A 23,349-nucleotide genomic window follows, 5' to 3' on the forward strand; every position below is an offset into this window, starting at 1 on the left:
CCCTTTTATTAGATAGGATAGAGGCCTGGTGCACAGGGAGGGGGGGGGTGGGGAGGGGGAGGCGGGCTGGCCTGCCCTGAAGGGGGCCCCGGATCAGGGTGGGGGGGGTCCCCGCAAGGGGGCAGGGCCGGCCTGGGCTAGGGGCCTCGGGCAGTTTGCAGGTTGACCACACCCCCATTGGGGTGGGGGTCCCTGTTGAGGGGCAGGTGGTTTGCAGGCTGGCCACGCCCCTGGCTTTGTCAGGAAGAATGTCCAGTCTATTCGGTCTAATTAGCATATTACCCTTTTATTAGTATAGATTTCTGTAATAAAGTTTTATTTGGGAAAAATTTTAGATATGCAGATATATAGAAAAGTTGCAAAGATAAGAGTTCCCATATGCCTTTCACCCAGTTTTCTCTAACGTTAACACCTGGCATAACCACAGCCCATTTGTCAGAATTAAGACATTAACGTTGGTGCATTGTTATTAACTAAACTACAGACTTGACTCAGATGTCAGTGGTTCCACTGTTCCAGGATCCAGTCCAGGAGATCACATTGTGTTTAGTCTCACGTCTCCTTAGTCTCAATCTGTGATTGTTTCTGTCTGTCCTTATTTTTCATGACCTTGACAGCTTTGAAGTATGCTTATTAGTTGGATCATTTGTAGAATGGCCCTCGATTTGTGTTTGCCTGACCTCCCCCCCCCATATTATTAGACTGGGCTTCCCCTCCCCCCCATATTATTAGACTGGGCTTATGAGTTTTGGGGAAGAATACTGCAGAGCTGAAGTGCCCTCCTTATCACATCACATCAGGAGTACAGTGGCATCAGCATGACGTATCCTGGTTGCTTTAACCTTGCAGTGTTTCCATTCCTTGGCTTTATACAGGTTTAAGGGCTCTGGTCCCCCATAAATTAGCTTGTCCCTTCAGGACATGACCCCTGTTCTGCCTGCTTTGTGCCTGTTCCCACCGTGAGGACTTGTGCTGTGGATGCCAGGGTCAAGGCGGACCCACCAGGTCATGGAGAGACATTTTGGTCACGTGATTCTGTGAGCATTTAAGTTTTCACAGTCACAGATGGAGCAAGATTGGCCATGTGCTGCTAATTGTTGAAACTTGAGGTTATTATCCTAGTCTCTCCACTTTTAATATGTTTGACATTCCCCATAAAAAAATAAAGAGAAAAACATTTCCAATATACAGGTATAATGAATCCCAGATTGTTTTGATAGTGAAGGTGTTATGATGTTGGTTGTTGCCAGGGTTGTTTAGACTGTATTTGTTTTTTTCTCCTCAAGGCCTCCTTAGGGAAAGAAAACTTACATCTAAACCAATGTTAAATGGTATTGCTAGTAACTGTGGAACAATAATATTCCTTAATATCTTTTTTTTAAAAAAATTCTCACCTAAGGATGTGTTTATTGATTTTGGAGAGAGGAAGGGAGAGGGAGAAAGAGAAACATTGAAGTGAGAGAAACATTGATCAGTTGTCTCCTGTATGCTCTCCAACTGGGGATCAAACCTGCAACATAGGTATGTGCCCTGATCAGGAATCGAACCTTTTGGTGTGCGGGATGATACTCCAACCAAGTGAGCTACCCGGCCAGGGTCCTTAACATCTTTGCGGGGAAAAAATCGTTGATGTGCCGTCAGTAAAGAATTTCAATTAAAATTAGGTTACAAATTAGTTGGCATACATTTATAGAATAGGAAGAAAATCTTTACCACTTATTGTCACCCTAACTTGTTGTAAAGAACACCTGAATATAATGAATGTGACATGGCCTATTTCTAATCTGTATTTTGACATTACAAACTTGGATTTTGGTCTTTCAGCAAATGTAGCAGAGAAATACTGATATCATGTAAAGATCCTAGTCTACCCTCCTGAGCCCAAGACAGCGTCTAAGTGTAATTGAGTGTATAGGGGGAATGAGCACCGAGGGACCAAGGGGCCGGGTAAACTCGCCTGTCTTTGTGTTCCCCCATTAACCTGCAGGCACACTGTCACGGCGTTACGAGCTGTAAATGTGTGCCCTGTCAGGAAATAGAATGAGTGCACTGGGTGCTGTCACATTTTAAGAAGACCTTGTCCCTGGAGGTCAGATGACCTCTCAGTGGTTTATAAATGTCCCCAGCCCTACTCCATGTGTGCAGGTCTGGTCCTCTTCCCTGTCGCAGGCCTTTGTAACAGCTTTGTGGGTGCATGTTAATTTGTGGGTTTGGTGGTCACTGAGTTCTGTGGGTCATGTGGGCTGTCAGGGGCACTGGGATCTTCGTCTCCTCTCTGGGATGGGACTGTGGCTGCTGACTCCCCTTGCTCAGGGTGGTCACTAGGAGGGGCCTGGTTGTGAGCCTGAGGAGTCTCCTGCCTGTCTGTGTGTGGATGGGGTTGGGGCCCCTCATTTGGTTCTGCTCATCCAGAGAACTAGGACTTGTTTACTCGCTCAAATGTCTGCCTCAAACGTGCCTCTGCCGGGATTAACTCATGTGAGGTGGAGGTTCAGGAACCTGCTCACCGTGGAGGAGATTGCTGGTCTAAGGCCGGGCCAGCACCTGCTGCTTTGGGATCCCGCTGGCGGTTGTGACTCTTCCTGGGATTTGCTTCTTTACAGAAATGGTGTGTAAAATCTCAGCCTTTAGGCACCAAATTGTGTGGAGCACCCAGGAATCACTCCCTTCTCTTTCCCACACGGAATCCTACCTAATAATAGACAAATATGCAAATTGACCGTACCTTTGCTATGTCCGTGATTGGCCAGGAGGCGCGGGGGGGCGGGACTCAGGGTGGTCGGGGTAGCTGATTGGGCCAGCGGGACACTGAGCTCAGCGTCTGCGCCATGGCTGTGCTGCGGCACAGAAGGGGCCTCTGGGGCAGCGCGCTCACGTTCCACTGCGGACCATCAAAAGCGGGGGAGCTGGGTGCCTGTCCGCTCAGGCCTGGTGCACCAGTGGACAGGCACCCAGCTCCCCCGCGATCGAAAGCAAAAGCATGGGAACTGGGTGCCTGTCTGCTCAGGCACCAGGCCTTTCAGAAGCCTCCGCCGCGCCGGAGGCTTCTGAAAGGCCTGGTGCACCAGCGGACAGGCACCCAGCTCCCCTGTGATCGAAAGAGAAAGCGTGTAGGGGACCCTACACGTGCATGATTCAATCATGCACTGGGCCTCTAGTGATGTATAATAGGTAAAGCCAGCGGCAGGGGTGACAGCCGCCTCTGGAGGAGGAGGCATTGGAAAGGCAGATCTTGGTTGATAGCCACTTGTTCGAGGGTTTATCCAGAATGGGATTTTTACCAAAGCTCTGCAGGTGGTTTTGTGCCCGTGACCTCCTTGTGTCTGGTGGTTTACGGAGGACTTGCGAGTGTTGTGGGCCCCCCTCTGTTCAGCAGCGGGGCTCTCGGCAGCCCTTCCACACTGCCTCGGTGCTGTCCGTCCAGGTTTCAAGACTCATTAAGGAATTCAGTTTATTCCTTCAAGATAAAATTCATTCATGCACTTTGTAAAATAAAATATTCTAAAGGAGAAAATCACTGTCCACACCTTGATGTGCAGTTTTCCAGTGTTGTATTGACACACACAAACGTGATGTGAAAAAACAAATGGGATCATACCACTTAAACTGCTTTGTACCCTGTTCATCTTTAGCTGGGTCACGGAGATACATGCCCTTCGTCTATACAGCATCTTAAGCTGAGCCACCTGTCCTGTTACAAATAGTGACCACTACCAGGCTGAGCGCCCTGCTTTCTCCCTGTGACTCCTGCCAGGTTGCTCACAGCACATCCACCACAGCACCCTGATCTTCCCAGCAGGAGCCCGAGAGTCGTTCGGACTTGGCACTCTCTGGTGCTCGGCCCAGTCGGCCTCTGGGCAAAGTCCCCTCACACTATTTCCCTTCACAAGGCCTTCTGAACCAGCCCGTCCTTATCCATACTTCACACGTGATCATTGTGAGTTCTGACAGTCACTTCCGTTTTGATGGCTATGGCATTGGTTCATTGATTTTCCAATGTTTATTGATTGCCTGCTTGAGTTTCCTGGGGTTAACCTTACGCTGCTGCCTCCTAAGTATGTGTCCTCCTGTGCTTCACACCTGCCCTTAGAGAGGCCTTGGGCCCTCCTGTGGCTTGAGTTGTGATCAGCATCATTGGGAGCTTCCATTTCTGTCATCAGATGGTCCCAGTGGCTACCATTAAAAACGCACTGTGTGTGTATGTTATTTCGCTTAATCTTCACACTCCTGAGGCGGCTCCCGAGGCTGTCTTCATGGTACAGGTAGAGGAGCTGATGCTTAGAAACTTGCCAAGGGCCTGCATCTGCTCCCTGCTGTCTTGCTCTGCCCCACTCAGCTCTGCTTTTCCAGGCGATGTCTGTGGAAGGTCCGGTAGGGGACCAGGCTGTAGCCATTACCTGGCTCATGTCCTCACACAGCAGGATCTCATTCCATGCTGAAGTACGACTGGGATCATTGTATTAAAATATTGCTTAAGTACTGTAGACTTTCATTTAAATGGTAAAGGTAGAAAAAAAGCAAAACATTTGTAAAATGAGATATATAGTTAAGTTTGTAGTTGGTATCCTGTTTTTAATCAACTCCATATGTTGAACCTAGAATGGAAGCTTTTGGAGGTTAGAGACCATGTCTTCTAAATTGAATTTATATAACACACAATAGTGTTATAGGATTTAGAGTCATTCATTTATTAAACACCTAATGCATTCTTATTATATGGCACATTGAATATGATATTGAAACTTCTGAGTAAGGGTTCAAATGTTTTTTATTTCTTGACACATAAAGCGTACTTGATTCTTGTTCATCTTCCCATCTTATTTTTCTGGCACTGGGCCAAAATAGAGGAGAAAGGGGAAGATAATGGGGGCATTCTGGAATGCTTGGGATCGCCATTTCATTTATTTCCAAAGTTATACCTCTCCTGGTTTCGCAGAGGATTTAAGTTGGTTGCTTGGGACTACAAAGAAAAGACAGTGGCGGCAGAACTGAATTTTTCCCTCGCCATCCCCAAAGCAACAACAATAAAGTGCATGTTTAGTTCTGATGAGGACCTCAGAGGTCACCTGAGCCCTCCCATGGCATCACGGTGTGTCTGTGGGTGCTGTCTGAGCAAAGCACTGTGTGACTTGGGCAAGCCGCTTCCCCCGAGCTATAGTGTTTTCATCTGAAAAATATGGGCATACTCTCACCTTGCAGGGTTTTTGTTGTATGTAAAGGCCCGGGCACATGTGTATAAAATGTCATAAAATAGTATCGAATTTTATTATCTATTTGCAGGGTTTCTAAACACCAGTTCATGACGGTATTTTTACTGGCATGCAGCCATACTATCAACAGTAGTTACTCTTTTATAAAGCTAAAGATATTAGTTTGAGGCTTTTCATTTATTCTCAGGTTGTATGGCTTGTTTTCTGGTGTTAAATGCCTTGGAAATGAAATACTGGGAGGTGGCAGTTGTTTGTTTTAATGTCCTTCGTGGGCAAAATGAAGCTGGTGGCCTTGTGTTGGGTGCTCCTCCTGCCCTTAATAAAAGACACTGGCCAGGAAGTGAGAGCTTGCTCGGGTTCCCTGCCTGCCCTCGCAGGAGGAGGAAGCCGCAGCCAGAGAAGGGAGTAACAGCTAGAGGTACGGAGTGACTCCACCTCTGCCTGATTGAGCTGAGGGCCTCGCTCTCCTGGGAGTTTTCCCACATCTCTGCTCAGCGCCCCTTCTTACGCCCCCTTCAGCGCTCCCTGCTTAGTTCTGTTATGTGGCACTTGTCACACTGTGTGTCCATAATAGAACTACTAGACTCTAAGCTACGTAAGGACAAGTGTGGTGCATTATTTAGCTTGTGACTTCCAGAGCCTAGCACGGTACCTATAAATCAGTGAGGGGGAACATTACTCTAAGTAACCTCCAATGAAACGTTAACATAGCATACCTATCTCCACCCTCACCACAAACCTTGTTGAACACTCCTTTTTAAAACAAAGATTTTTTAAATTGATATCAGAGAGGAAAGGAGAGAGAGAAACATCAATGATGAGAGAGAATCATTGATTGGCCACCTCTCGCACACCTCCTACACTGAACCCAACCCAGGCACGTGCCACAACTGGGAATTGAACCATGACCTCCTTGTTCATAGGTTGATGCTTAACCACGGAGCCACACCAGCTGGGCTAGCACTCCTCTTTGAATTCAGACCTTCCTTCTGGAGTCCTTTTCCATCTTCAGTGTGTTGCCCAAAGAAGGCTCAGGTGTTCCCAGGACGGTGGGGCTGGGTGACGTCTTCACCACCAAGCTATGTGTCAGGTGTTCCTTCTCATGATGGGTTTTTATAAAATGCATAAGAAAAAATTAACATGTTTTCTATCACATTGGTGCTTTGAAGTTTTTCCCAATTGGTCTTTCTGCTTTAATTAGTCTGGCTTCTTCTTCTTTTTTTTGTTTTGAGCTTTGGACAAGTGCCAGAGAAGCAAAGAAGCTTATATAAAGGGTTTTATTTTTTTTTACTTTGCCAAAGATAGAACTGGTACTTAGCTCAGCTTGTCCTGGCACCTTCTTTGATAGAGAATGTTAGAAATTTGGCTTGGTTTATTCCTTTTTATGTATATATGTGGGAAGAGTCACAGCAGGATGGCTCTATTTTTGTCTTGGTATATGAAAGGTAACAAATAGGATTTAAACATAGCCAGCTCCCCTCCCCCCCTCAAAAAAAAGCTTGACCCATCATATCAGAATGTTTTTATATAACCTGTTTATGAATATGATAGGTTTCTAGAATTTAAAATTTATTTAAGACAAAGAAAAGCTAATACTTATAATTATCATATTAGATTTTACATATTTACAAACTGTCAGCCATTGAAACTTATCACTGAAAGCTGCCATTTCTAAGTCACTGACTGGTATTATCACACTTTTTTACTTAATAGTGGAGAGAACGGCGTTAACCTGGTGAGCATGTAGACATTCTGGCTTCTCAGAATCATTTGTGTATGTCAGAGGATAAGTTATTCCAAGAATTGAGAACCAATGAAATGCACTCGGTGCTAACATTACACAGAACTTATTTTAGTCTTTGGAAATAGACTAAAACCCTTTTTAAAGAGGGTTTTTCTCCCTTTCTTCCTCTTTTTCTTTCTTCCTTTCTTTTCTCCTGTCTTCTTCCCTCCTCTCCCTGTCTCTTCCCTCCCCTTACTCTCCCTTTTCTCTTTATTGAGATACAATTTACATACAACTGAATGCACCCGTTTAGGGACATTGACAAATGGGCAGGCCTGAGTAGACCTGTCCCTAATCAAGGTACAGACCATTTCCATCACTTGAGAAGTTCCTTGTGTCCCTGTGTGGTCCGTCCCCCACCTCACCCAGTTCCTGGCCCCTGGCAAACACAGCTCTGTCACCATAGATGAGTGTTGCCTGGTTTAGAATTTCAAATAAACCGCGGTGTGCAGTGTGCACTGTGCTCATCCTGATGTTTCTGTGATTCACCCCGTGGCTTCCATCAGTGCTGAGTAGTTTCCACGTGTGGGAAGCCGTGCGCAGGCGGTTTTTGATGTCCTGTGTAGAGCAGTGTGGCAGAGAGATCGGGGCTCTGCAGGAGTGTGTGCATGGTCTGTTTGTAGTTCTCCCTTCCCCCGGCACCTGAGGGCTGAGAGAGCACATAAACAAAGCGACACGAAGGAGTCACCTTTTCCTCAACGCCACGAGTCCTGCTGGTCCTTGAATAGTTGGGCTTCTCAGAACAACTCCGTTCTGATTACCCCGTACCATCTTGGTCTGTGCCTTTCTGGCGCTGGGCAGGGCAGGTGGAACAGTCCACATGGTGGAAGGCTGTGTGACCTTGGGTGTTTGCATGACTTCTGCCCTCCCTTCCGATGGTAAACCACCTGGCTCTGTATTTAGGGCTTGTGAAGAGCAGGGACATTTGAACCATTGAGCCCATCTAGCATGGGGGTGCTGCCAGGTACCCCCACCTCTCACCCCAGCACCTGCCCCTGAGTTGCCTGCTTTTCCCTCATCTTGGCCCAGCTCAGCTGTTAGCTTTAGCCCAGCAGGGAGGACTGAAGCCCACAGCTGTAATTTGCACGGTTTATTCCCATCCTGGTCAGTTACGGTGTGCCCAGACCAGACCCTCTGTGAGAATCACCCGTTAGAGGCGGTGGTTTCTCAGGCCGGGGAGGAGGGATGAGAGGATTGAGCAGTGATAGCTAAAGAGTACGGGTTTCTTTCTAGGTAGTGAAAATGTCCTAAAATGGACTGGGGTGATGGTTGCACATATCTGCGAATATACCAAAAACCACTGTGTTGTACACATTAAATGGCTGAATTGTATGGTATGTGAATTATATGTCAATAAAACAAGGACAGACCAGTAGAGGAATGGGGGAAAATCATGTCATAGAAATTTTATTTTTCCCCCATATGACTTGACCTGTTGCCCGATAGCCTGATTTTTCTCACAGGCGTAGTTCCATGGGAGGCATAAGAGTGTGGTAGAAAAGGATGAGCTTTGAAAGCATCAGGTGGGCCTGAGTTAGAATCCCATCCTGCTATGCTGGGTGACTGTGGCAGGTTCTTAACTTCTCTGTGGTGGTTTCCCTTCTGTAAAATGGGGCTGATAGTACTTATTTTACGCAGTTTTTAAAAAGAGTTCAGTAGCTCGGCCAGTGTGGCTAAGTGGTTGAGCATTGACCCGTGAACCAGGAGATCACAGTTTGATTCCAGGTCAGGGCACATGCCTGGGTTGTGGGCTTGATCCCTGGTAAGGGGGCGTGCAGGAGGCAGCCGATAGATGATTCTCTCTCATCATTAATGTTTCTATCTCTTTCACCCTCTCTCTTCCTCTCTGAAATCAATCTATAATAATAAAAGCGCAGTATGCTAATTAGACTGGACATCCTTACCGACGACCTTCCGGACGAAGCTGAGGCAGAGGCGGCTTCCGCCCCTTGCATGAATTTCGTGCATTGGGCCTCTAGTAAAAACATACTAAAAAAAAAAGAACCCAGTAAAGGCCATTTTCAGCGTGTGACAGTCGTAACAGAGGTATCGGAGCAAGAGGCTGCCTGGCCAGATGCTGTCCTGATGTTTGTGAGTTATGCCAGGGAAATACTTCACTCGAACCCCCGCTGATGTGTGCCGTGGCCGAGGTAATGGGTGGCACTGGTAGTCTTCAGCTGACTTGCTGGACTCCTTCTGAAATTTTTCTGCCTTAATCCACATGCTTTGAGTGGGTCAGTGACGAGCTCTCAGAGAACCACCTGTGTCCCTCCTCCGTGAGGCCTTCCCTGACCCTGCTTCCCGCACTGGGTCATTGCTCCTTCTCAGCGGTCCCTCAGCACCGGGTTCTAGCTTTGATCAGCTCATGCCAGTTTCACTTATTGACCCCTGTGCCTGCCCATGCACTGTGAGCAGCCCGGGGCAGAGACCCTGAGGCCCTAAGCACTGTGCTTGGCACTAATGTTTGTTGAATGAGTGCCCAGCGGTCCAAGTCTGGTGACAGGAACCAGACTGGAACTGGAAATACCAGTTTAGTCCCTGCACCCCAGAGGTTAGCAGATGGGTTTCCCGAGAGCAGTCTTTCTGTCCCAGCACCACCTCGGGAGGGAGAGCTGCCTGAGCCAGGCATGTCCTCTGCCGCTGAGAGGTGCGGGCAGGTGCCGGCCACTCTGGAAAGCTGGTCTCATCATTTCATAGTCCCACTGCTATCTGCATTCTGAATTTAGTTCACATAAAAATTTTACTAAGACCTAGTGTGATCCTTCAGGGAAGCCAAGATGGAGAGACAGTGTGTTGTGATGGTTAGCAGCCGGACTCTGGAGGCTGACGGCTTGGGTTCAAATCCTGGCTCCTCGACACATTAGCTCTGGGACACTGGGCAAGTGACAGAACCTCTCCGTACTTCTGTTATCTCAGCTGGAAGATGGAGGAGGTAGCAGTACTCAGGCTCATGGGCCATGGTTAACCCTAAATGAAGGCAGCATTGTATATCCTGCCTAATAATAGACAAATATGCAAATTGACCGCACCTTCGCTGTGCCCAAGCCATGCCCACCAACCAATCAGGACGAGTATGCAAATTACCCAACAAAGATGGCGGCTAATTTGCATATCAAGACAGCTTAGAAAAGAAGCCAAGAGATGCTGAAGGGAGCAAAGCTGCGGAGAAGCAAGCAAGCGGGGCCGGGGGGGGGGGGTGGGGGGAGACAAGGGAGGAGCGGAGGCGGGGCCGGGGGAGAAAGAAGGAGAGCGGGGCAGGCTGGCAGAGAAGGCGGGCTGGGGGACAAGGGAGGAGAGCAGGCGGGGCGGGGTAGAGTGCAGCAGGAAACCCTATTGCAGGATTTTTCCTGCAACGGGAACGCTAGTATGTTTATAAGTAGCCTGTGTTTGTTGGATTAAAAAAAAAAAAGAGAATGAGGGTGTTAGACAAACAGAATGAATACATCTACCTTGCATGGTTTGTATGATTGTCCCCTCCCCATAACCAAGCACCCTAAGTGAGACTTGGGGCAAAGAAGCGTTTTCTGCCTTGCTGGCTGATAAAAGGAAAGGTAGACAACCAGTTTGCGTTGCCAGAACTCACATGCTTGTTTTTCTTATTGGAAGAAAATACCATTTTTTGTGTGCTGCTTAAATTTAGTTTAAGTACTTTGAAATATAACCACTAGATCATTCCTTTTAGAAAGACTGCCCATGTGCTGTGCTCAAGTACACTGAAGTAGTCTCCAGAAACATTATTTGATCTGAAGCTCAGCCTTTTCCAGCCTTAGTGTCCATCACTGGACAAAATGCCTGTTAGGGCAATCAGACCCACAGCAGACCCTGAGAACAGTGGTTCTCAACCTTCCTGATGCCGCGACCCTTTAATACAGTTCCTCATGTGGTGGTGACCCTCAACCATAACATTATTTTCGTTGCTACTTCATAACCGTAATTTTGCTACTGTTATGAATCGTAATGTAAATATCTGTGTTTTCCGATGGTCTTAGGCTCTACAGCAGTGGTTCTCAACATGTGGGTCGCGAACCGCTAGCAGGGTCGCCTAAGACCATCGGAAAACACAGATATTTACATTACGATTCATAACAGTAGCAAAATTACGGTTTTGAAGTAGCAACGAAAATAATGTTATGGTTGGGGGTCACCACACATGAGGACCTGTATTAAAGGGTGGCGGCATTAGAACCACTGCCCTGGGAAGATGTGCTGGCCTCTGCAGACCAGAGGATGCTGCTGGATGAGTATGGCTGGCCTGGTACTCCTACGTGCGCCCCTCTGTAAGGGAGTCATTGACTTAGCTACAGTGAAATCTGCCTTGGGTCAAATTCTTTGTTTTGTTTTTTTTTGGGGGGGAGAGGGAAGGTGAATTATTATATTCTCATATGTCAAGTAATCAAGCCTTGTATTGATATGGTCTTTGCTTTATTGGTGTTTTTCCATTAAAATTTTTCTAAACACAGATTATAAAAAGATTTTTAACTGTTCTGTTTAGTGTTATAAGGTCAGACTAGATGGCTGTTTTTTAAATTTTTGAATAAATTTGGGTAGCAAGTATATCCACTTAGCATAACTTCCCCTTTCCTCTTGCAATATATTCTTTTGTCAATTACATATCTTCTCTTGGTTACAGACTTCTCCTTAGGCCCACGTTGCAAGGAGGGAATGGTCTGATCCTGTTCTGGCCGCCACCATCCCAGGTTGCCTTGGGGTGGGGGTGAACATATATCTTCTGGGAGGGCACTTTGGAGAAATTGAGCCCTTGGAATATTTGTTTCTTGTCTGTTTTTGCAGATTAGTTTCAATGTTGGCTCTCTTCAGTAGTGTTTATATTTTTTATATTGTTGCATACTATGGTATATCCATAAAAAGCGCACATATTGTAAGTACCAGTACATTGTTACAAACACAGCACACCTGTAATAGCTCAAGAGCTAGGGCACTGCTCTAAAAGTGCCCCCCTGACCTCTTCCTGCCCTGTGCCCTCCCGCTTTGTCCTGTCCTGGCTTCAGGCAGCGTAGATGGTGCCTCCTCTTTACTGTAGCTAGAGGGAAGTACCGCCAAGTATACAGTATTCCTCTGGGCACATACATTTGAAAACGAGGAGATATAGGATCTCTTCTTCCTCCCCTAAAATTATATTATTATTATTTTATTGTTTCCCCCTCTACTTTCAATTCTTTGTAAAACTAGGAAGTAAGGAGTTTTGGTGTTCGGTGTTTACTTCTAGGTGATCACATTTGTGTTTTTGAGTGCCCCCGTTCTTGGGAGACAGTCGTGCTCCGGGGAGACAGGGTCGTCCCCTGCCTATCTGCAGCAGTAAGCCTGCATTTCCCACCAACAAGCTGCTTTGCTTTGGCGTGTGGAGTCCGAGAGAAGTAGGGACAATGTAAGATTTTCTCATGCAAGTAAGTCCCTGTCACGTTAACTCCTGTGCCACCTGGCTCCTTAGATACAGAGCAAGTCTTTTCTCCTCAGTAGAAGAACCCCAAATACAGAAGAGATTCTGAGACTGTCACATGTGGTATAAGTTAATGTAGACACTCCAAGTTGATTTTGGGGGGTAATCTGACTTCTGTTCTCCGACCTCGTGTCTCTCTGGTTGTCCATGGAAGACCAGTATTTCTATTTGGTCCCTTTCTGAAAAGAAAGCTCTTTTGTGATGGTCCCAGAGGCCCCGGGCTGCAGTCTGAGGAGCTGGTGCTGTAGGACGAATGCAGCAGTGCAGGGACTGGCCTTATCTCAGCTGCAAGGAGCCGGCAGCCAACAGGAAATGATGAAATGCGCTGGGATTCCGCCGGGAGGGAGCCGAGGTCAGACACACCAGCAGGGCTGCAAGGAGGCAGGTACCGGAGCTGAGCTGCAAAGTTAGGCAGTGGAAGCCAGCATTTGACAGAAAAACGTGAGTGTGCTATTTAAGGTGGACGTTTCCTTTAAGGTAGACCTTTTTGAAAGTAAATTTTCTTTCATTGTGTTTTTTTCCTGAGTGATTGTTTGCACAGAAATCTTGCCTTTTTAGCTCACCTAGTTTTAGAGCTTCTAAAGAAATGTTGAGGCAGTTCAATATTAACTACGCAGTGTGGAATGTTTTATGCAGAATGCTTTGATTTTCTCGGTGTGTAGATTTTGGCCTAAACAAACGAAGGATTGTGCTTTATAATTTTTACTCTGCTTTTAGAACGTATGTGCATGCTTCATTTCAATATAGGTGGGATAAATTAGAAACTTTGGCATGTTTTAGGCTAGCTTCCCTGTTGCTAGCTGTGTTTTTTTCTTACTGGGTCGCTAAATGAGTTACTTGAGGTAACTGTTACCCCCTACTTTCAGCATTATGGTCATTACATGCTGCCATTTTCTCTCTTAACAGCCTGATCTAATCTACGGCATGTAAGTGGAACTTGTGAGAGAAAACGGATAAATTAGCTTTTCCTGTTGGCTGTAATTGCTGTTTTATGCCCGTTTACTCCCGACTGGACTCCCAGCCAGAATTAGCGTGCGTTGCTGCAGTCCCCTCCGCCTTCCTCCTCAGCCGGCGCTTTCTCTCTTCTCAGCGGGACCCTGTGCCCTCGTCCCCATCCGGCTGCTGTCACCAGACACTGTGTTCTTATTAGATAGCAACATGTAAAAGTTTTAGTGCTTCAACAACTGAGCAGCCTTACATACATATTTGTTTCTTATGTTGGAAGTCTTATTCTAGAATTGAAAAAGTATGGCTCCCTTCCCCTCCCTGTATTATGTAGCACTGTCATTGCAATGAGAGGGTTTTCTCTAATCCTGATAACGTGAGTGACCCATTGCCGAGTGAGTGTGTTTATTGGGTTACCTATTGCCGTGAACATTAGAAAGGCGGTCCCCTCTTTCTGTTCTCTAGAAAGTGCCATGCGGTGCAGTCTGTGCCACACAGAGAAGCATATTTCCCTGTGAGGTCATTCCCGAGCGTGATGTGTATAGATCTAATTCTTTTAGAGCTGCATGTTTTCTGTTTTCTAGAACTCCCCCAAATATATAATACTTCTCTCAGACCTTAATCATGTCCATCAGTTTTGCCCTTGCTCTTGTAATTCTGAACATTTCCTTTAATCCTTTCTTACTTAATTCGCTATCTTACTGAATTCTAGATGAACTTTAACGGCTGCATTTATGAAAATAATGAAGACGTAGTATAACTTCGAACCAAAGCATGTCTTGCAGGTCTGAGATTTATGCCAGTGGTAAATATTAGCCTCCCCCCTTTCTTTTTATACATTGCTAGTGTTCTGTTTTCCCAGCTACATACTTGTATTATTTATTTGGTGGCATAATTAAAAAGGTGGTGACATGGTATTTAAAGTTGTGATGGCTCTTGGAGTTGATATATTCAGTCCTTTTTTTTTTTTTTTAAAACAAAATAATTAAGACCAAGAGTCAAAATGCCTTGTTGACTTGTCCAAGGTCACACAGCTTGGTAGCTGAGATAGCCTAGAACCCAAGTCTCCTGACGCCTGAGTCATTGGCCTTTCCTTTATCGCCTTTCTTCACATTATCTCAAGATTAATAGGACTAGGTTAAGAATGGCTTTTTCTCCTGATGAGTCCATTTTTATTTGTTTCATTTTCAAATACTCAGCTTTTATTTAATAATTTTCTTAAGTGGCATAGATGTACTTGAATTATCTCAAGCCACAAAGAGCATTGAAATTTCTTCCTCTTCTTGCTTCTCCCCTAGTAAACTAGGTTTAAACTGTTATTGTTATAAATGAATCTCGTTATATGATTAACTGCTAGATGAGAAATCCAAACTTAATAAAATCACAACTAATAAAAGAAACAGACAAAGGAATTCGATTCTTCTTTGAAAGAGGCTTTCTCAGGATGTGAAAGGAAAACCCTGAACTCTGGGATCATTTCGGCCCCAGTTAGGGAATACTGACAACTCTAAGTCTTGCTAACCCTAAGTCTACACCGCCCACGTTTTCAGACTGTAAAACAATGCATTATGATACAAATAAAGGAGGAAATGATTTAAATTTATAAAAAACGGAATTTATCTACCACTTTCTAGAATCAGTTAAAAATAGTCTCTCCTAAAAATCAAATTTGAATCTTTCTGAAATTCAAGTATGGGAATTAGATGCAAATAGAGGCGTGCTGAGAACAGTGGATGACTGTTCTTAGACCTTAGTGTGGCTCCCTCTGTCTGTCCAGTCACCTTAAAATGCCTGGTGGGGCAGGTGGGGGCGGGGGGGAGGTTCCTGGAAAAGCACTTATTTGTATTTTCTGAAGTATGGAGTATACATGCCTTGAAGAATTTCTGAAACAAATGTACTATAGGAAAACAGGCATTTTCTTAATACTGTAATTGTACTTGAAGTTGTGGTCAATAACTTTATACCTACTTGAATGTATGAGACCCGAGACTGAAGGAGGAAACATGAGCACTGTTTCTGTGCAGTAGGTTGGAGCCGTGTCTGCCCTCCTGGTGTGCTGGTTGGCTGTGTTGGCATTATCCTGGGAGAAGCCGCTTTCATTGGTGAGCCAGAGGACCCATCGGCTAAGGCAGGTGAGGAGCCCGCTTCAGGGATGGAGGAAGTTCACTGCTCCCATAATCTAGTTACCTTTGTTCCCCAATCATTCTTATATATGGGGTGTCCCCCAAAAATATACACACTTTAAATGATTATAAAGTCAGGGGTTATTAACATACAGTTCTTTTTCAAAACTTAAAAGAATCTACAGAAATGAATAATTTTTTTGTGTCAATGCCTGTTTTCAAACTTACGACCATTCTGGTCCAGGCACTGCTGATAACATGAAACAGTGGAATCGCACACGTCAAGAATCATTTCGTTCGGCATTTGTGTGCCCTCACTTCGTTGATTGTTGCTGGGTTTGTACCTTAAACTTGATCTTTTATGTATCCCCATTAAAAAAAAAAGTCTAGTGGCACTTTAGATTAAGTTTTATTTGTACAAAGCTGTAGTCTGGCTTCACCCATTATTTCAAATCAGTTAAACCTGATTTAAGGAGTGAAAATTAAATGAATTAATAGTTGTTAAAGTGTGTATACCTTTTTTTGGGGGGGGGCACCCTATATTTTCAGTACATGTTAAGTATAGAATATTTTAACTGACTTCTTTTTCTTAATATATAATTGGCCTTCTTAACATATATGCATAAATATGTATATATAAATATGTCATTGATATATAATTGTCCCAGTCAGTAAGTAGTATTTGATATTCCTCCTTGCCCCTCGCTTCTGCCCACAATAGTGTATATTCTGGTATGCCTGTGAAATTTAAAGATCTGAGGGGGAAAGTGGTGCTGACTTTGCCGCAGGACGGGTTGCTATTGGACCAGAGTTTGTGCTGGTGGTGTCATCCGGGTCTTCCTCACGTCCACTCTGCTCAGGCCTTCTCTCCAGGCCTGTGGGGGTGCCCTTAGGACCTCCTCTAGGTTGAAGAAACGCCTCCCAGTATCCCAGGTCGATCCTAGGCCCTAGAGCTGGGTAAAGAGGTGTGAGTGAATGAGTGGGTGAGTTGCAGTGGTCTCTTTCTGTAGAGATTGCCTTTCAAGGCACTACAGTCGTGTGTCCCCAGGCTGGTCTAAATGCATTTGCATCTCACAGTTCTGCCTTGATACCAAATGACAGAGTAGCTGTCTATTTAACGTGTCCTCCAGTCCTGGGAATCTGGCCTAAATTTTTTTCTCATTAGACTCTGTCATTCATGAATTATAAGACATGAATCTTGATGTGGTCTCACAAAGCATATTCTATTTCTGGATGACTTACAGAACCTAACAGGACGTATTCTGAATTTGAAATGTTTGCCAAAGGCCACCACAATAGTACAGGATTTAAAATTTCTTTCTGTTAACGTGAAGACTAAATTTCATATTCAGTCTTGCTTCCCATCGGGATTTGTTCTGCAGCAGAGTCCTTGAGGGAGATCAGGGGAGAATGATTTTGCTGAAAAATGCTTACTTGACATGATGTTGTTGATGTAGTTGACAGGCTAAATGTTGCCCTTCCCAGTTTGGAATTCTCTCTTTGATTCTCAAGTCTCTGACACGTATTGCTACTGCTAGTTTAGCAAAATAAATGAAGCACAGGGCAATTTAGGAACAACGAATTGCTCTCGTTATGGTTCTTTTCCAAAAAGAAAAGACACATAAAGAAAAAAATAGCACAGGGCACAGTGAACTAATGACGAAATACCTATTGACTTGGTTAATTTACCGCCTCTGAGAATGTTATGTATGAGACCGTGAGGCCGTGCAGGCAAGCAGCAGGATCACTTTGGGAGGAGAAATCTTTGTGTATTTCATGTTGAACTGTAAGGCATTTCACTTACTCTTTGGTGCATCCAGTAAACCACTAACGTTGAAGAGTTTGAATTTGGGATGGTAGAAGTTGTCATCCTGATGAAAATCATCGTGTGAGGTTTACATGAGCTGTCCTCATCCCACCACCTGACTGCTCTCACCCATGGACATGCGGGCACCTGAGCGAGCTCCGGCTCGTTTCCATTAGGTCACAGCCCGGAGGGCAGTCCGCCTGGAGGCCGGCTGGCTGGATCCATTGTTCCTTTCTGCACGGGCACATTCATTCTTTTCCTTTAATTTCTCAACTAAGTGAGTACCATTTGGCATAGGTGTATAATGAGTTACCTCAAGCACAGAAGAGAGCTTTGGAGAGAGATTTTCCTTAAAAATAAAGAGTTCTAGGGTGTGCTGTGGAGGCACCAGCATGGCGCAGCTGGTCGCTCCTGGAGCCAGGATTGCTGCAGCTTTGGGTGTCAGCTGTGGTGCCAGGCGCATGCCACTGCACAGGAGACAGTGTTTGAATTCTCCAGAACTGTTGGGGGGGGGGGTTAGGGGGGGGAATGCCAGGGCTGTTGCTGAAAATGATCTAAACAGGAGAAAATCCCCAGGATGGATCTGGTTCTCTTCTTGTTCTACCTGGCTTTGGTGCTGAGGGGTGGTTTATGATCTACATCTGCTCGAAAGCCCATTACCTAAAAGGCCCGATCAGGGAAGACACAGATATTTTCCTGTGCAATTCCAGAATGCCTTCGGAGAGCCATGCTAAGTTTGCTTCATTACCTCTTTCATACACGAAACCACACCTTCATTAACCTGCACCTCGTCTTGCAAGGAATGGTTTATACCGAATACACACGGAAAATATTTGGCTACTGTCAAGAGCGGGACTTCTCTTTGTGTTACCTTCTTCTGCCCTACCTGCTGCTGATTGTAAACCTGGCTTTTTTCACCCTAAGTTGTGCAACCGACCCTGGTACCATAACGAAAGCAAACAAATGCTTGTTCCTTCACGGCTATGAATTCCATGAGTGCTGTTCCCAGAGAACACGAGGCGCTCTACTTGTGATTGAGGAGACCAGCGCCGTCCAAGCCCTGCCGTGTGGCCCAGCGTGGGCACCGATCTTACCGTCACTGTGTTTGGGTGGGCAGCTGCATCGGGCCTGGAATGCCAGGTACTTCCTCGCCTACCTCTTGACGCTGAATGCCTCGGCTGCCGCCGCGGTCGTTGTGTGCACTGTTTCTAGTCTAGTTGGTGGTGTTGTCAGACTTGTACCTGGAGACTTAATGTTGATGATGTTGGATTCTTCCAAGTTCTCGACACCATCTTTGCCAGCACCTTTCCTGACCTTCCCAGGGATTGTCTCCATTCTGGGTTTGTGGTTGTACCAGCTTCCTCCTGGCGGCTTCCTGTGCTTTGCTCTATACCTGGCCGTCACCGGCCAGACCACGAACGAGTGGTACAGAGGTGACCGGGCCTGGTGCCAGCATTGCTCCCCTGTGGCCCGGCCCCCATCAGCAGAGCCCAGGTCTTCCAGAACATTCGCTCCTATGGGCTTTGGAGCAGCCTTGGAGAGATCTTTCTACCTGTGCTGCACATTACGAGAGAAAGAAGAAATGAGAATGGGAAGAGTCTTACTGCCTCTTAAATACAGTATACATTTATTTAGACATATGGGTACTTACTTTCTAAGAAAAAAAAAAAAGAATTTGGTTTTGTCAGTCCTCGTCAGGCACTGTGCTCGGCCCTGAGATCCATGATTGTCGAATTCTTGCCTCTGAGAAGCTCACAGTCCAGTGGGGAGATGCGGGGTGATGAGTCATCTAGAATTATAGGGACCTTCTGCCGTGAAGAATGGGGGAGGCTGGGAAAACGTCACAGTTCGGTGGTGTGTTTTGGAGACGGAGGTTTTCAGTCACACAAGAGAGATGGAGGAAACAATATATGCAGAGGCAAGGAGGTCAGAAAGAATACGGCATATTGGAGCCTGTTGGCTCTCTGAGCAGCAGTATGGCGGTCGGCAAGAACCAGTGCCTTATTCTCTTGGTTCCTGGGTCGACGCTCAACCGCTTGAGCCATACTGCCCGGGCAGTGCCTTACTCTCAGCACCAATCTGCCCACCCTCCCCATCCTCTAATCCCTACTATTTGCTGGTCATTCTTGGCTCTGAGAAAGGAAATGTTTTCCAGCCCAAGTTATGCCTGTGAAGACTCTGGGGTCTTGAAAAGAAGTCTCAAGAGAGCATTGCTTAAGGTGCTTCATTTCCTAATCCCCTTTTGATTTGTTTCCAAAATAAAAGAGTATTTCCCCTCCTCCCCCCAAAAAGAACAAGTGCCTTACAGAAGGCAGCAAAAGGGAGCCAAAAAGGAAGTAGTCCATTCATTTCCTAAGGAAGATGGGTGTGACATGACATGAAAACACGCTCTGTGTTCGGTATAAGAAATGTGGAAAACACACTAGTCACAGAACTCATGGAACCAAAATCATATCTGATGGTCTCAAGGATTGTGTTTTTAAAAAAATATGTTTTATTGATTTTAGAGGGAGGAAGGGAGAGGGATAGGATAGAGAGATAGAAGCATCAATCAGCTGCCTCCTGTACGCTCCCTACTGGGGATCGAGCCCGCGACCTGGGCATGGGCCCTGACCAGGAATTGAACCAGTGACCTCTTGGTTCATGGGTCCATGCCTAACCACTGAGCTACACTTTCCAGGCTTAAGATTCGTGTTGTGTGTGTATTTTTAAATATATGTTTATTGATTTCAGAGAGGAAGTTGGGGGGGAGAGGGAGAGAGAGAATAATTGATTGGCTGCCTCCTACAAGCCCCAACTGGGGATTGAGTTGCAACCCGGCCATATGCCCCCACCTGGAATTGAACTGTGACCTCCTGGTTCAATGCTCAATCGCTGAGCCACGACAACTGGAGAAGAGTCGTGTCTTTGAAGTGAGTCTAGCTGATCTGCAGAACTATGAAGTTGCATTTGGAAAATTCAAACCAATTACTGAGGATGTTCAGGGCAAACACTGCCTAATTTCCATGGCATGGATCTTACTCGTGACAGAATGTGCTCCATGGTCAAAAAATGGCAGACCACGACTGAAGCTCATATTGATGTCAAGACTACCGGTGGTTATTTGCTTCATCTACTCTGTGTTGGTTATACTGAAAAAAGCAGCAATCAGATTCGGAAGACTTCTTTGCTCAGCATCAACAGGTCCACCAAATCCAGGAGATGATGATGGATATCATGAGCCGAGAGGTGCAGACAAATGATTTGAAAGAAGTAGTCAATAAGTGGATTCCAGCTAGCATTGGAAAAGCTTTGCCAATCTATTTATCCGCTCCACGATGTCTTTGTTAGAGAAGTCAAAATGCCGAAGAAACCCATTCCCTGCAAGCTTCAGATCTCGCCCCAGGCTCTCTTCCCTGGCTTCCTTCAGGTCAGTATCGCCTCCTTGTACTCCACTGCACCTGTATCACCGTCATACTTGCGTCTGGGAGAGTATAGGTGGTGTCCTCATTATTTGTCTCTCACTCTGTGGCAGGCATAGTGGTTAAGCTTTGGGGACAGATAGATTTCATTTCAAAAGCAGTCATTTACTTGCCAGGTGGCTTTGGGCAAGATATTTCACCTGTCTGAGTCTCCGTTTCTTTATCTGTTACATGAGGGTTACAATGGTATCTCCCTCATGGTAAATGAGACCCACTGCACAGAGCCCACAGCACTGTAGCTCTGAAATCCCAGCAGTGTCCGTCAAGCTTGCTAAAACCCTATCAGCTGCAAATAATGATGTTTTCTTTCTTCTTTTCTAATTCTTACATCTTTTACTATTTTCTTTATTGCATCGGCTAATACCTCTAGTACAATATAAATAGGAATGGTATTGCATAGATGCAGCCTTTTCTTGTTCTGGTGCCTTCTATTTGCTGTAGTTTTCTGGTGAGTTAAAAAATTCTTTTAGATTCTCTTTAATTTTTTTATTACAGTTGACATACAATATTATATTAGATTCGGGTGTACAACATAGTGGTTAGATATTTATGTAACTTAAGAAGTGTTTTTTGCCTTCCTTTGTTTTGAGTCCTGTTGTTACCCCTCACCCCCTTCATTGCATTTGTTTTTTCTAAGGTTAGAAATTAAATTCTGTCTAGTCCTTTAGTAGCTATCCTAGGTATTTTAACGCACTTAACAAAATGTAATGTCTTTACTTCTCCCTTCACTAATGAAAGGATTTAAATCCTTTTAACTCCACACCCCCTTCCAACTTGTCCAGTATTTCTCTTCTGAATTGTTTAATTCTGAAAATTTGATGCTGTGTTTCATGCAGTCAATGCTGTTTAGATTTATCCATATATTCACCAGTATATTTACTTACCATCTTTCTTGTGCTTCAAGCTTTCCACCTCAGATTATTTCATTTTCCTAAAGTATATTCTTTAAAATTTCCTTTTTCTGTGAAGGTTTTTTGGTGTGGTATATATTTTATCTGTCTTAAAATGCCTAATTCTTTGTTCTTAAAAACTAGTTTTGCTGGGTATGGAATTCATAGTTGGCAGTCATTGTTACTCAGCATATAGTATATATTATTCCATTGTCTCCTGGCTTTCACTTTTGCTCTTAGTTCAGTTGCCATTCTTTGTGGTCTTTCTGCTGACTGCTTTTATGATCTGTTCTATAACTTGGAGGTTTTACAGTTTCGCTTTAATTGTGGTGGTGTGGATCTCTCTCTTTAAAATCTTGCTTGAATTCATTGGGCTTCCTTGATTTGTGGTATAGTCTGAAAAATTATCTTTAGATATTGCTTCTTCCCCATTCTTAATGTTATCTTCTTCTGTAACTTCATTAGATGTAAGTTAGGATTTCACTTTTTCTCCAAGTCTATTAATTTTTCTTTTATATTTTCTTTCTTGCTATTTCAGAAAGAAATCTGATTTATCTACTTTTATTCTATGGTTGCTTCTTTAAATTTATGTTTTTAGTGTCTTTATCTCCCTTTATTTTATGCCAACTCAGTGATGTAAACATATTTTGTTCAGCTGTTTAAATTTTGCAACCAGAGAGTCATTAAGATACCTGCTTTTCCTTGCTGCTGAAAACAGAAGTCTGTTCTGTCACACTGGGTGTGTGCTCCAGAGCCTAGCACATTTCTTGACTCATTCATTCCAGACATGTTTGCTGTATGCCTGTTACACATCAATACTAAGGGTACAAGTTGAACAAGGACTTGGTTTTTCAGGAGCCTGCATTCTGCTGTGTGGAAAGAGACAGTATGTAAGTTGGCCTGTGGGGCTAAGGGTTATTAAGAAAATGGAGCAGAGTCAGGGCTGAGTGTCAGAGGAATGGGATGGATTAGGGGAGGCTTTCTTCAGAAGAAGGTGATGTCTGGTGATGTAAGGCAGCACAGCCTGCAGACGTTGGCGGAAGGGTGTTCCTGGCACAGGGGTAGCCAGTGCAAAGTTGGGGCTAAGCCGGTGCATTTGGTGACCCACAGGAAGGTCACGGTAGCTGGAGGAGTCGAGCCAGGATTGGAAGGAGCTGAGACTGAAGTTGGAAGCTGGGGCCAGATAGCATGGGATCTTGTAGGTCAGAGAGGGAAGGGTAGGTAAGTATGGCAGACAGCTCTTGGCAAGTTTGAATGTGGTGGCTTGAACCAGGTAGCTGAACAGAGAGGAAGTGTGAGGTGGCCACATTCTGGCCCTGTTTCAAGGTGGAGCTGATGGCATGTGGGGTGTGAGGGAAGGAGAGGAGTCAGGGATGACGCCAGGGCAGAGTCCTGGGCAGCTGCGCAGATGATGGAGCTGTTTACTGAAGGAGAAAGATTAGGGGAGGAGCCCATGAGCGGGTGGGTGGGGGAGCAGAAGGTGAACGTTGGGCAGTGGCTCTGAGAGGTCTCTCAAATGCCCAGGGTGCGTCCTGAGCCAGTGGCTGGGTTGGGTGGGGGTCGGAGCTCCAGGGAGAGGTCTGTACTGGAGAAGTAAAGTCAGGGAAGAAGGGGGTCGCCTAGGAAACCGGTGTGCATATCTCGGAGCCCTGGGCCCTACTAGATCGCACAC

The 23,349-nt window shown here is 45.4% G+C and overlaps 1 protein-coding gene and 1 pseudogene across 8 annotated transcripts in view; both read left to right on the forward strand.

The window, feature by feature from the left end:
• PACSIN2 (protein kinase C and casein kinase substrate in neurons 2) overlaps positions 1-23,349 on the forward strand; it is a 114,497-nt gene that overhangs the window by 35,226 nt on the left and 55,922 nt on the right. Inside the window, exons 1-2 of one of the 7 annotated variants that reach the window (XM_079774565.1) lie at positions 12,828-12,892; positions 15,421-15,524. The exons of 1 other annotated variant lie outside the window; for it this stretch is intronic. The gene's annotated coding sequence lies outside the window, so the exon portion shown is untranslated. Of the gene's footprint in view, positions 1-12,827; positions 12,893-15,420; positions 15,529-23,349 lie in introns of those variants that run through there. 5 more of the 7 variants (XM_079774560.1, XM_079774562.1, XM_079774561.1 and 2 more) reach the window with 5 other exon arrangements.
• LOC307101542 (palmitoyltransferase ZDHHC4-like) lies at positions 15,542-19,014 on the forward strand (annotated as a pseudogene). Its single transcript has one exon. The product of its transcript is annotated as a palmitoyltransferase ZDHHC4-like (transcript).

This window comes from Cnephaeus nilssonii, assembly GCF_951640355.1.
Source record: "Cnephaeus nilssonii genome assembly, chromosome: 6".
In the NCBI taxonomy this organism is placed as follows: domain Eukaryota; kingdom Metazoa; phylum Chordata; class Mammalia; order Chiroptera; family Vespertilionidae; genus Cnephaeus; species Cnephaeus nilssonii.